The following is a 12,416-nucleotide window of genomic DNA, read 5'->3' as shown; positions in this document are numbered from 1 at the left end:
TTTTGGTTTATGTTTGATGTGTTTTATTTCAGATCTTTGTCTTATGGGTGAATGTTCATAGGACAGTTTATACACTGGAATATAAGAGCATACATAGAATTTTTAACATTTGTTGTCAATTCTACATATAATTTTGAACTAAGTAGGAAACGAAAAATATGAAATATTTTTCTTTCTAGTTTATAGAAGAGCAAAGACTAACGTATCTTTTAAAATGATCTCATTAATTTAAAAAATAGGGAACTGAATTGTATAATTAAAACTGCAAACAGTTTGATTTGTGGTGGCATTGGGCTTATGAGCGAAATTTTCTTCATTTTATTGCAATTTATGTTAGGGCTGTTACAGCTATCATGTATGACAAATAAATAAAATTAAGCTATTGAAAAAAGCCACAACGTTATACATGATGTATATATAAAGTAAATTATTTTTTTCAATTAATTCTGTTTAAAAACATTGAAAACTATTAAAATATCTCAACATTTTTGTAATTGCATATGAGGCTAATAATTTTCAGAGGATTGGTTATTATCATAGATAAGATTAAACCAGGTAAAGAATCTGATTGGTCGTTAATAATTGACCAATAGAAAGATGTAGCTATTATCTAAAGTAAATGAAGTATTTTAATTTAGTTGCATAACATAGAATACAGTGAATTCTCAATTAGAACAAAATTAACCCACAAATAACCAGAGTTTCCTTTGGTCAATCTTTTAAGGAGAAACAGGGAAAATCAAGAACACACGTACACTATGTGTCTATATCCGCCAACTTTTAGTATGTGTTTGGCTCTGCTAGAGACTGAGGTCAATTGTTTTGTCTAGATTTAGAAAAATTTTTATGAAGTTTGAAATTAAAGGTCAGTACTGAGTTAAACAAACAAAACTCAATTAAAAACACTGATGTCTCCAAAGAAAATAAATATTTTTTACTCAGTATAAATTAAATAATGCATAGTAAGATAAACGGAATCACAGAACCACAGCAGCATTTTGTCTTTGACATGGAGTAAAGATGAAAATTTTAGATGTAGCCTGTGGGCTCTGCAAGATATTTATTCTTTCAAATCATGTCACATTGCCTAAGCCAGTTTAGTTGAGCCAGCACTTATAGACCTTTTGCCTGGGGTAGACATTGTGCCAGGAGCTAGAGACTCCAAAATCGTCAAAGTTGGTCCCTTTCCCTACTGCCCCACCCCCCTGGAATCGAGCAATGGTATTTTGTTTGCTTAGCCATTTAAACAAGTGAGAAATATTATGGAAAAGATGTAAAACATAAAAGTATGTTTAATGAATAATTAGAAAGCAAATGCAGGTATAATCACCCCACTAAGTCAAGAAATAATACAAACGGTAGTGTGATCACTTCCCAGAGCAAGGGATAAGACAGTGCTAGCATCCCCAAAGCACCTACTACTCCCTGTGACCTTTGCCAGTAACATCCCTTTTCATCTCCCCTGGAAGTAACTTCTCCTGATTTTATAGTAATTACTTCTTTTTTCTTCTTTCTAGTCTTTCAAACCTTCTCCGTATGCATCTCCTCAACAATATAGTTTAGTTTTGCTTACTTTTGAACTTTATGTAAATGCAACCGTATTGTCCATATTATTTTTTTCTTGTTACTGTCATTAAACATTGTTACATTCATCCACGTTGCTCCATGTAGTTTATCCATTGTAATTGTTCTTTACCACGATTTTACTTATCCATTCTACTGTTTTTTTTTTTTAAATTAATTAATTAATTAAATTTTTTTGGCTGCATTGGGTCTTCGCTGCTGTGTGTGGGCTTTCTCTAGTTGCATCGAGCAGGGGCTACTCTTCGTTGCGGTGCACGAGCTTCTCATTGCAGTGGCTTCTCTTGTTGCGGAGCACGGGCTCTAGGCGTGCGGGCTCAGTAGTTGTGGCTCACAGGCTCTAGAGCGCAGGCTCAGTAGCTGTGGCACACGAGCTTTGTTGCTCCGCGGCATGTGGGATCTTCCTGGACCAGAGCTCAAACCCATGTCCCCTGCATTGGCAGGCGGATTCTTAACCACTGCGCCACCAGGGAAGTCCCATTCTACTGTTGATGGAAATTAAAATTGGGTCCATTTTGAGGCTCTTATGAACTGTGCTTACTCTTGATATGTCCCGTGGTTCTCATATGTGTGAGTTTCAGTCTTAGGTGTATACCCTGGGGTAGAACTGGGTGGACATATCTTTCACTTTATGTGTCAGACTGTTTTCAAAGTCGTTGTACTAATTCACATTTCCAATGCAATGTGTGAGAGTGTGCTCATTATAGAACAGTGGTGTGTGTGCTCTGCTCCACACAGCATCCTTCAGGGGCTGCAGAATAGGGCAGGGTAGGAGTTGGCCAAGTTCTGTGTCCCTCCCCACCCCCAGTTCACTCAGTGCAGTTTTCATGTTTTCCATATTGAACATCAGCAATCTTTTACTGGAAAAAAAGTTTGCATGACTTAAAAAGAAAGGGATTGAAAATAATTGATCTGGAAGACAGATTATATACCTAAAACATTAGAGGCTCAATAAATGTTGAATGTTGAATGATGAACAAATGAATGAATGGCAAAAAAAACACTGAATGAATAGATTTTCAGAAATGAAGGTTATAAGAGAATATCTACTTCTTTCCAGCTATGGCCTTTGTTCACAGGGAGATAGGCGACAGGGAAAGGTTATGTGAAGAGCAGGGATTTGTCTTTGCTTTTATTTCTATTTTCCAGTAATCCAGAGAGGAACAAAGAGAGTAGTGTGAGTTAGAGAGAAGAGAGAGAAAGAGGATAGAGACGGAGATACAGAGAAAGATGAGAGGAAGGAAGGAAAAGTGAAGGAAAAGGGTAGTTTTTTTTCTCTACAAGTCATGCTCTTCTATTTTGCTGAGTGGGTTCCCAGAGCACAATCTGAAAACCAGGTGACTACCATGAACCCCCCTTTCTTAGTCTCATCGCAGCTCAGTTTCTCCACCTTTGAGTTATTTTGTTCTTGATGCTTCTTGGGAGCTTGCATTTGTGTTAGTCTGGAGGACCTCACCACGTCCCATTGGTCTCCCCAGCTGCCCTTTGACAGGTCATTACAACTCCCTTAAACACAGCTACAAGAACTTACCCATGACTGGGTCTCAGGGTTCCTAAGGAGGCCAAGGGCCTCCAGAAACTGTCCCCACTGTTGATGTCCTACTTGTTGATGTCCTTCACCACAACTAGCTTGTAGGCTCTTTTAGTTCAGACAACTCATATATAAGTATATATGCCTGCTACACACTTATATAATCCTTGATGCTATATCAACCAAAAAGGAAAACATTCAAGAATCTTGGGAGCCTTTTATTCCAAAAATGATTAACTAAAAGGAATGTGATCTTCTTAATAACATTTGTCCTCATTTTATTCAAAGTGCTTGTATAATTTAAATTCTATCGGTGATGAGAGTGGTGAGTTACCTGAAAGTAATCAATACTATCTACTTTAACTTTTCTCTTTTCTTTAAGGCTCTATTTCAAATTCTTTCACTTGTAGGTATACACATTTTCCAATTTCAATAGAGGCTTTTCTTCTCTTTAGAGAAAACTCACATAATTTTTTTAAGGTTAATATTAATATGGAATTCAAACCCATTCATATGGTAATTCCATCATTCAAATTTATGACTGTAATTGAGAATCTTACATTATTTGATCTAAGGATAATCAAAATGAATAGGGCTATGGTCAGATCAAAGTGGGTTTTCAACACATGCAACACCAAAACTAAATGGGGTAATTTAATACTGCCTAATATAATATTCAATATTCATGGAGTGCTTCCCTCAGTTTTCTCAGACGAAGTTATTATTCTCTCTAAAGGACAAATCTGAATAAAGAAACCACCACAGATGCTATTGCATATCAGCTTTAACACCTGGAAATTCTTACCATATGTGAACCACTTTTCAAAGACATTCATTCATTCATTCTATAATCACTTGTAGAGTGCCTATTAGACACTGTGTTAGGCAGTGAGAATACAAAAGCAAATGAAAAGAAAACAAGAAATGATTGGTCCCTTACTGATTGTTTGGGTGGCAAAGAATTGAGAAAAGAGACCTACAGAAGAAGTGAGACAATTAAAATTACTAAATAGTGGGATACACGCTATGATTGAGGTACATGGAAGGTAAAATGGGAATTTGGGGTAAGGAGAGCATACGGCAATGATGGGTGAGATTTGGGAAAACTTCCTAGAGCAGCTGAATCTGAAAAATAGTAAGACCCAGGCAAAGGTAGACTGCAAGGACATTCCAAACAGAAGTGGGCAGGAAATGCAAAAATCCAGAAGTAAGAAAGAGCATCTTGTGGTTCCAGAATTGCAAGGGGCTTAGTATGACTAGAGATTATATGAGAGCTGGAGAATGATAAGAGATGAGGCTGGAGAGATGAGTAGACACCATATCGTATCATCATAAAAGACACCTGTAGGCCATTGTAGTGGGTTGAGGAGTATTCCCCCCAAAATTCATATTTACCTGGAACCTCAGAGTGTGAGGTTATTTAGAAATAGGGTCTTTGCTGATGTAATTAGCTAAGGATCTCAGATGAAGTCATTCTGGATTTAAGGTGGGCCCTGAATCCAGTGACTGGTGTCCTTACAAGAAGAGGAGAGGACTCAGACACACAGAAAAGAAGGCCATGTGAAGATGAAGGCAGAGTTTGGAATGATGCAGCTCAAGCCAAGGAATGCCAAAGATTGCCAGGAGTCATCAGAATCTAGAAAAATGTGAGGAGGTATGCTTCCCAAGAGATTTCAGAGGAAGCATGGCTGTGCCAACATCTTGATTTTGGACTTCTAGCCTCCAGAACTGTAAAAGAATAAACTTCCGTGGTTTTAAGTCATGAAGTTTGTGGTAATCTTTTACATCACCCCTGGGAAACTAATATAGTCATAATAAGGAGTTTGAATTGACATACAGACACCTTGACATGTCAGGTGTCAGCCTTGACATGTTCTATGAAAAGATTTAAGTAAAGAAGTGACGTTATCATATTGGTATTTTAAAAAGGTCACTCTGGCTGCAGTGTAGAGGATGGATGTGAAGAAAGAGAGACTGAATATAGGGACACATTGGAAGGACCTAGGAAAGGGCAGCCTTAACTAGAGAAGTAAGAGAGGGGAATGAAGAGAAGTGGCTAGATTTGGGAAATATTAGAAAAGTAGACTTGACAGAACTTCATCATTATTTCTTAGATGTGAGGGTGTGTGAAGAGTAAAAAGTCAAGGACTATCGACGTACAGCCTAGCTTTCCCACAACGCGTTCGAAAAAGCATCTGTTCTCATCTACAGATCCAGCTAAGGCAGAGGACATAGGCAGACATGTTTGCACCACTTGAGTTGGGTAGGTTGGGGCAATCTGACTCTCTCCTGGTATGAACAGGGAAATGCTGTTGTGAGCTTGCCGTGAAAGGTCATGCTGGATTGGTGTTAGTCTTAGTGAGCCATATATTAGCAGAAAAATCTAGTTCACAGAGGGAGGAAACAGATGAAAGCCAAAAAAATTAAAACTTTAAAAAAATTCAAGTGAACTTGGGAGATAGAGATTTTGAGGAGATTCCTTTGAGGTCTGATTATAATTCTTATAAATGCCTTCCATGAAATTATCCTTAAGCATATGATAAATCTTCTTTTTACTTACAATATTGAGTGGCTTTTCTGTTTTGTAATCATACTATCTCATGCCATCACATCAGATCTCTGGCATGGATCACTAGATAGATGGCAGTACCATTTATCAAGAGGGAAGGATGGGAGGAAAAACAAGTTTTGAGGAAAAATTATGAGTTCAGATTTGGACATTTTGCCTTTGTGGTGCCTCTAGGACATCTAGGCAAGTCCAGTGTGGACACAGAAGACCTTATCAGAATGTTTTGGACCAGAGTTCAACGCTGGAAGCCATCTCCCGGTAAAGATTAATTGGTGCCATTTTCTTCCAGGGTAAGTGGGAAAAGAAGGCTAAGGACAGTGGGAAGTCTGACATCTGAAGGACTTCTCTATTCCAGAAAGAAAGAGGAATCTGCAGAGGAGGCTAGGAAGGAATGGCCAGAAAAGTAGAAGAATAGTCAGGAAAAGTGTGAGGGTGGAGTCCAAGAAAGTGGAGAAAGGAAAGCATTTCAAGGAGATCAAGAGCATCAGATGCTGTGTGAGTGCCCTGTTTTTCGGCAAGGAAGAAACCGCTGCTGACTTTGGCAAGAGGAGATTTGGGGAAGTAATGGGGGTGGAGGAAAGATTATGAGTGGAAACAATAGATTATGTTTTCAGTGGGCTGGCTGTAATGAGAAGAAAAGACATACAGAGGTAACGAGAAGGGAACATAGGATAAAGGGAGGTGTCTGTTCGACTAAGATGGGAGAGACTTAAGCCTGTTGACAGACTGAAGTCAGTTGATAGAATTTAATGATAATTGAGAATCATCCATTAATGACTCAAGGTCTGTAGGAATGTGGGAGGGATAGATGCAATGCCTAGTTGAATAATTACCAACTTTCACGGTGGTGAGAGGGAATGGGAATAGAGTTTTTTTTTTTTTTTTTTTAAGTACAGATTATTTTTTAAACTTATTTATTTATTTATCTATGGCTGTGTTGGGTCTTCGTTTCTGTGCGAGGGCTTTCTTCAGTTGCGGCAAGCGGGGGCCCCTCTTCATCGCGGTGCGCGGGCCTCTCACTATCGCGGCCTCTCTTGTTGCGGAGCACAGGCTCCAGACGCGCAGGCTCAGTAATCGTGGCTCACGGGCTTAGTTGCCCCGCGGCATGTGGGATCTTCCCAGACCAGGGCTCGAACCCGTGTCCCCTGCATTGGCAGGCAGACTCTCAACCACTGCGCCACCAGGGAAGCCCGGGAATAGAGTTTTCTAAAAAAAGGCAAGAATGCGGGCACGCACCCTCCGACGTCCGCAGAGGGCGGCGCCGGGCGCGGGGCCCGGGCCGGGGCGCCCCCGGGGCTGGAGGCGGGCCTGCAGAAGCTGGCGCTGCGGCGGAAGAAGGTGCTGGGCGCCGAGGAGATGGAGCAGTGCAAGCTGGCGCAGGCGGCGGGCGGTGCCATGGACCCCGACGTGTGCAAGATCCTCGTGGACCTGCTGGAGCTGAACGTGGTGCCCCTCACCGTCTTGCAGATGCTCAGTGCTTGTGCGCCGAGCAGAGGCTGGCGAGCGAGCCCCAGGACCCCGCGGCCGCGCCCCTGCCCACGCCCGGCGTGCCTGAGACCCGAGGGAGAAACAAAGGCAGCGGTGCCTTCGGCGGCGGAGGCCCGGCGCTGCCAGAACGCGGCGTCCGGGAAGGATCCGGCCAGAGGATGCCCCGCCGACCCAGCGCCACCAGCCTGCCCAAGCGGGGTGGGCCGGGGAAGAGCCCCGCGCGGAGCAGCACCTGAGCGGGAGGCCTCGCACGGGCCCACCGCGGGCCGCCAGCCTCGCAGGCAGGCTGCTCCTCCCGTTGGTAATAAACCTCTTTGAAAACCTGAAAAGAAGAAAAAAAGGCAAGACTGCAGATAAATTTGTTGACAAGAGGTAAAAAGCAGAGGAATTTTTTCCTGATGATTTCTAATTTGGCTCTGTATAGTAAAATTAGGTACTAGAAGTTGAATCTGTGCAGAGGAAACGTACCAGAAAGGTATTTTGGAACTATAAATTACCTAAGAATCCCTACCCACCCTCCAGACTAGCTCCAAATGTGAAACAAATGTGAGTACTTGCAATCACTTAGGAAGTGACCTATAGAAGGGAAAATAACTTCTGGGGTCACCAAAAATATATATAAACCTAAACTGGTTCTTTGTAAAGATAAATTAAAATACAAACACAGATGCACACACACACATATATACACATACATATGTATACACATACCACTTTAAAGTTTGAAAAAGGAGATATGGTAGAAGTCAGAAGAGTTATACAAGAATATTTTGTGCACTCCGTGGTAATAAACTGAAAATCTAGAGAGAAGGAATTTTTTCTAGCAATATATAAATAACTAAAAGTTAAAAATCTCCAAATAGCAATATCATAGGAAGTATTGGACAAGTTAAATCTACTGCTTAAGAAAAGGTACGAGCCTCTCTTTTCTATTTGAACTGTGTTTTAAGGTAACTAAATAGTTGATAAGGGAAGATTCTTTGTTGAGGAATTTTAGTTAATAAATGCAGAAGGAATGATAGAATAAGAAAGTCACCATTTTTGTAAACCCTAATGAGACACAGTGGCTCTAAGGAATGTTCATTAATGGCTGCTAAAACTATTAGGTGAAAGGCTGATGGGGAACTTTATAATGAATGGATCAGGCTGACAATACTTGAATTCATGCACCAATCTCAGTGTCATTGTGAGTGGAACAACTTGACATTAAGGACAATCATGTAATATGAAGTATACCTCACCACCTATGAAGAATCCTCCACACAAAAAAATTGAGCTTAAATATAATCAAGCCTTTATCTAACTTTCAGTCTACAAAAAATGAGAAAAGAAGAACAAGTTAAGCAATACTAAAAGGAAACAATCAACCAAGTCCAGAATCTGGAATATTCTGTAGGACAAACAATCATTTATTTCAACAAATAAATGGCATGGCAGGGCAGGAAGGGGTAGTTGAGAAGGTGAGAGGACACTTTTATAAACTGAGAGAATCAAGAGACAGAACAAACAAAATACAATGCTGTAGACCTTGTTTGGATTCTGATTCAAATAAACCAACTGTACAAGGATATTTTTAAAACAATCAGGAAATTTTTGTTAGGTATAAGGTGGCCATGGAAAGGACGCTAGAATGGGGGCTTATAGAAAGGAAAAGGAAATGGGAATAGCAGTAACAGAGGAAAATATAAAACAAAAGAGGGGCATTGAATGAACTGGTAATGATAGTGTGTGATATACTGAAGAGTATGACCAATTTGGTTCGGTACATGTGATGTCACTTATTCATTGACACTGCAATCCCACGTTCAGTAGTTTTTTAATAGAAACAAATGTATTAGTGTAAAGGGATATATGAACAAGGATGTTTATTGTAGCAATTTTTGGTAATAGCAGAAATCAGGGCTTGTACATCCATCAACAGGTGAATGGTTGAATAGATTACATTCTGTCCATATAATGGAATATTATGCAGCTATTGAGAAGACTTACTTAGAGTTACACATATATTGATCTGGAAAGATGTCCATGAAACTTTAAGTGAAAAATGCAAACTGCAAAGTAATGGGCATGAATTATCCCATTTATTGTAAACCATACAGAAATAAGGAGAAGAAAAAATTCCAACATGTGTATATTTCTGTGTCAGTCAGGGTCTAGTTGTCAGAAAAGAGAAATAATATAGTTATATATGATTATATGATTTTATATATGATTAAATATAAAATAATGGTGAACTCGGCACCAATTTGCTAACCAGATAACTGAAAGAGAACTTGGAGAACTCTAGGTTAGGAGGTGTGATGACTCTGGTTCTGCAGTTGTTGGAAAAACTATAAGTTGTGTTCAGCTACTGTCTGGGGCCATGGCTGTGGCTGCAGGACTGAAGAGCATTGGTCAAGTGATTCTCATGGGGTCCATTAGCAAACCGGAAGGAAACAAGGATCCTGACAGGAAGCTAGGGAGTAAAGGAGAAATGTGGTTTGCAGAGTCACAATCCCAGCATCACAAAACACAGAGGGAGGTTGGAGCTGAGAGACAAGGGCTTAATAACTGATACCATGTATTTGCACATAACTGTATGGATATGCAGAAAAACATTGAATGATACAGATCAACCTGTTCATATGAACAGCAGTAACCTCAGAGGTAAGAAGAGACTGGGAACCTAAAACAAAGAAAAAATAATAACTCCATGTAGTGTATGATGGATTGCAGTGTGTACATACTATATGTGTAATAATAATTTTTAAAAACCCACATAACCAATGAAGAATAAAAATAAAGAAAAATTAAAATTAGAAGTAGAAATACCCTGAGGTGTGCCCTGGGGAGAGAATAGCTCTGTCTCTGCATGGAGGTGGATGTCTGAGCTGTCAGTGCCCTTGGACCTGAGAGGCAGCTGCTTTAAGGGAGTGATTTGCACTGTTAAACATAAAGCTAAATTTATGATTGGATTTTAAAGTGTGCTAAACTGTGGCAACTTCTTGATTATTGAATCTAGATAATGGGTACATGGAAGTTCATTGTATTGTTCACTCTACTTTTGTGTAGGTTGATATTTTTTTCAAGATAAATACCAGGAAAGGAAGATTCTGATAAAAATCACGATTTATTTTACAATCATAGCCCATGAAAGGAAGAAAATAGATGTATTTTTCCTAATTCCAAGAGAATATGGAGAGTCCTTTATACTTGTTGAATTAATTACAATAAGATCAGTTACAGTTTGATGAGTTAATTCAAATTGAACTTCCTGTAACAATGAGGAAATAAAATTTCTTAAAACAAACAAGTAAAACAAGCAGCATTGTCTCAAAATTAAGGATAGTATAACAATAAACTATTGTAGTTAAAAATCAAGATGTAACTGGTGGGGACTTCTCTGGCAGTCCAGTGGTTAAGACTTCACCTTCCAATGCAGGGGGTGTGGGTTCGATCCCTGGTTGGGGAGCTAAGATCCCACATGCCTTGCGGCCAAAAAACCAAGACAAAAACAAAACAAAACAAAACAAAAAACCAGAAGCAATATTGTAGCAAATTCCATAGAGACTTTAAAAATGGTCCATATCAAAACAAAATCTTAAAAAAAAAAATGATGTAACTGATGAACTTCTTAAATGCACCCTAGGCAGAAATTTCATCATGATAAGAAACATAAATCTGTCAAGAAGGGACCTTTGCCCCGACCTGGCTAATGTTTAAATTTATAGTTGTCCTCAAAACATCTGATTGGTTAATAGAGTCTGTCTTTGATCTTAATCTCTCTAATAAGCTGCATGATCAGCTTAATGTATTATAATCTTAAAATGTATGTGTCAACATCTCATCTGCCCAAGGTTCCTGTTATTGAAATATAGGGCACCTCTGCTATAATCTGGAATTAAATTTAATCAAAGCAAAATCAACAATATCTGGGTTTTTTTTTTTTTTAATATTTTAGGAACATTCTTTTTTTTTTTTAATTAATTAATTAATTAATTAATTTAGTTTTTGGCTGTGTTGGGTCTTCGTTTCTGTGCGAGGGCTTTCTCTAATTGCGGCAAGCGGGGGCCACTCTTCATCACGGTGCGTGGGCCTCTCACTATAGCGGCCTCTCTTGTTGCGGAGCACAGGCTCCAGATGCGCAGGCTCAGTAATTGTGGCCCACGGGCCCAGCCGCTCCGTGGCATGTGGGATCCTCCCAGACCAGGGCTCGAACCTGTGTCCCCTGCATCGGCAGGCAGACTCTCAACCACTGGCCACCAGGGAAGCCCTCTGGGTATTTTTATTTATTTATTTCCTCTGCTCTAGGTCTGTAAATTTGAGAACCTTAAGAATGCAGGAGGCGAGGATTGGAACCAAGATGGCGGAGTAGAAGGATGTGCTCTCACTCTCTCTGTGAGAACACCAGAATCACAACTAGCTGCTGGACAATCATTGACAGGAGGACACTGGAACTCACCAAAAAAGATACCCCACATCCAAAGACAAAGGAGAAGCCACAATGAGATGGTAGGAGGTGTGCAATCACAGTAAAATCAAATCCCGTAACTGGTGGGTGGGTGACTCATGGACTGGAGAACACTTGTACCACAGAAGTCCACCCACTGGAGTGAAGGTTCTGAGCCCCATGTCAGGCTTCCCAACCTGGGGGTCCAGCAACGAGAGGAGGAATTCCTAGAGAATCAGACTTTGAAGACTAGTGGGATTTGATTGCAGGACTTTGACAGGACTGGGGGAAACAGAGACTCCACCCTTGGAGGGCACACACAAAGCAGTGTGCGCATCGGGACCCAGGGGAAGGAGCAGTGACCCCAGGGGAGACTGAACCAGACCTACCTGCTAGTGCTGGAGGGTCTCCTGCAGAGGTAGGGGGTGGCTGTGGCTCACCATGGGGACAAGGACACTGGCAGCAGAAGTTCCAGGAAGTACTCCTTGGCGTGAGCCCTCCCAGAGTCTGCCATTAGCCCCACCAAAGAGACCAGCTAGGCTCTAGTGTTGGATTGCCTCAGGCCAAACAGCCAACAGGGAGGGAACCCAGCCCCACCCATGAGCAGTCAAGCAGCTTAAAGTTTTACTGAGGTCTGCCCACCACAGCAACAGTCAGCTCTCCCCACCACCACTCCCTCCCATCAGGAAACTTGCACTAGCCTCTTAGATAGCCACATCCACCAGCGGGCAGAGAGCAGAAGCAAGAAGAACTACAGTCCTGCAGCCTGTGGAACAAATATCATATTCACAGAAAGACAAGATGAAAAGGCAGAGGGC

The 12,416-nt window shown here is 40.8% G+C and overlaps 1 pseudogene across 1 annotated transcript; it reads left to right on the top strand.

The window, feature by feature from the left end:
- On the top strand, positions 1-11,096 carry LOC309624380 (mitotic-spindle organizing protein 2 pseudogene; annotated as a pseudogene). Its single transcript has one exon. The product of its transcript is annotated as a mitotic-spindle organizing protein 2 pseudogene (transcript).
- The last annotated feature ends 1,320 nt before the right edge of the window (positions 11,097-12,416 follow it).

The sequence above is a fragment of the Balaenoptera borealis genome (genome assembly GCF_965194805.1).
Source record: "Balaenoptera borealis genome assembly, chromosome: 2".
In the NCBI taxonomy this organism is placed as follows: domain Eukaryota; kingdom Metazoa; phylum Chordata; class Mammalia; order Artiodactyla; family Balaenopteridae; genus Balaenoptera; species Balaenoptera borealis.
This window is presented reverse-complemented; position numbering and strand designations above follow the sequence as displayed.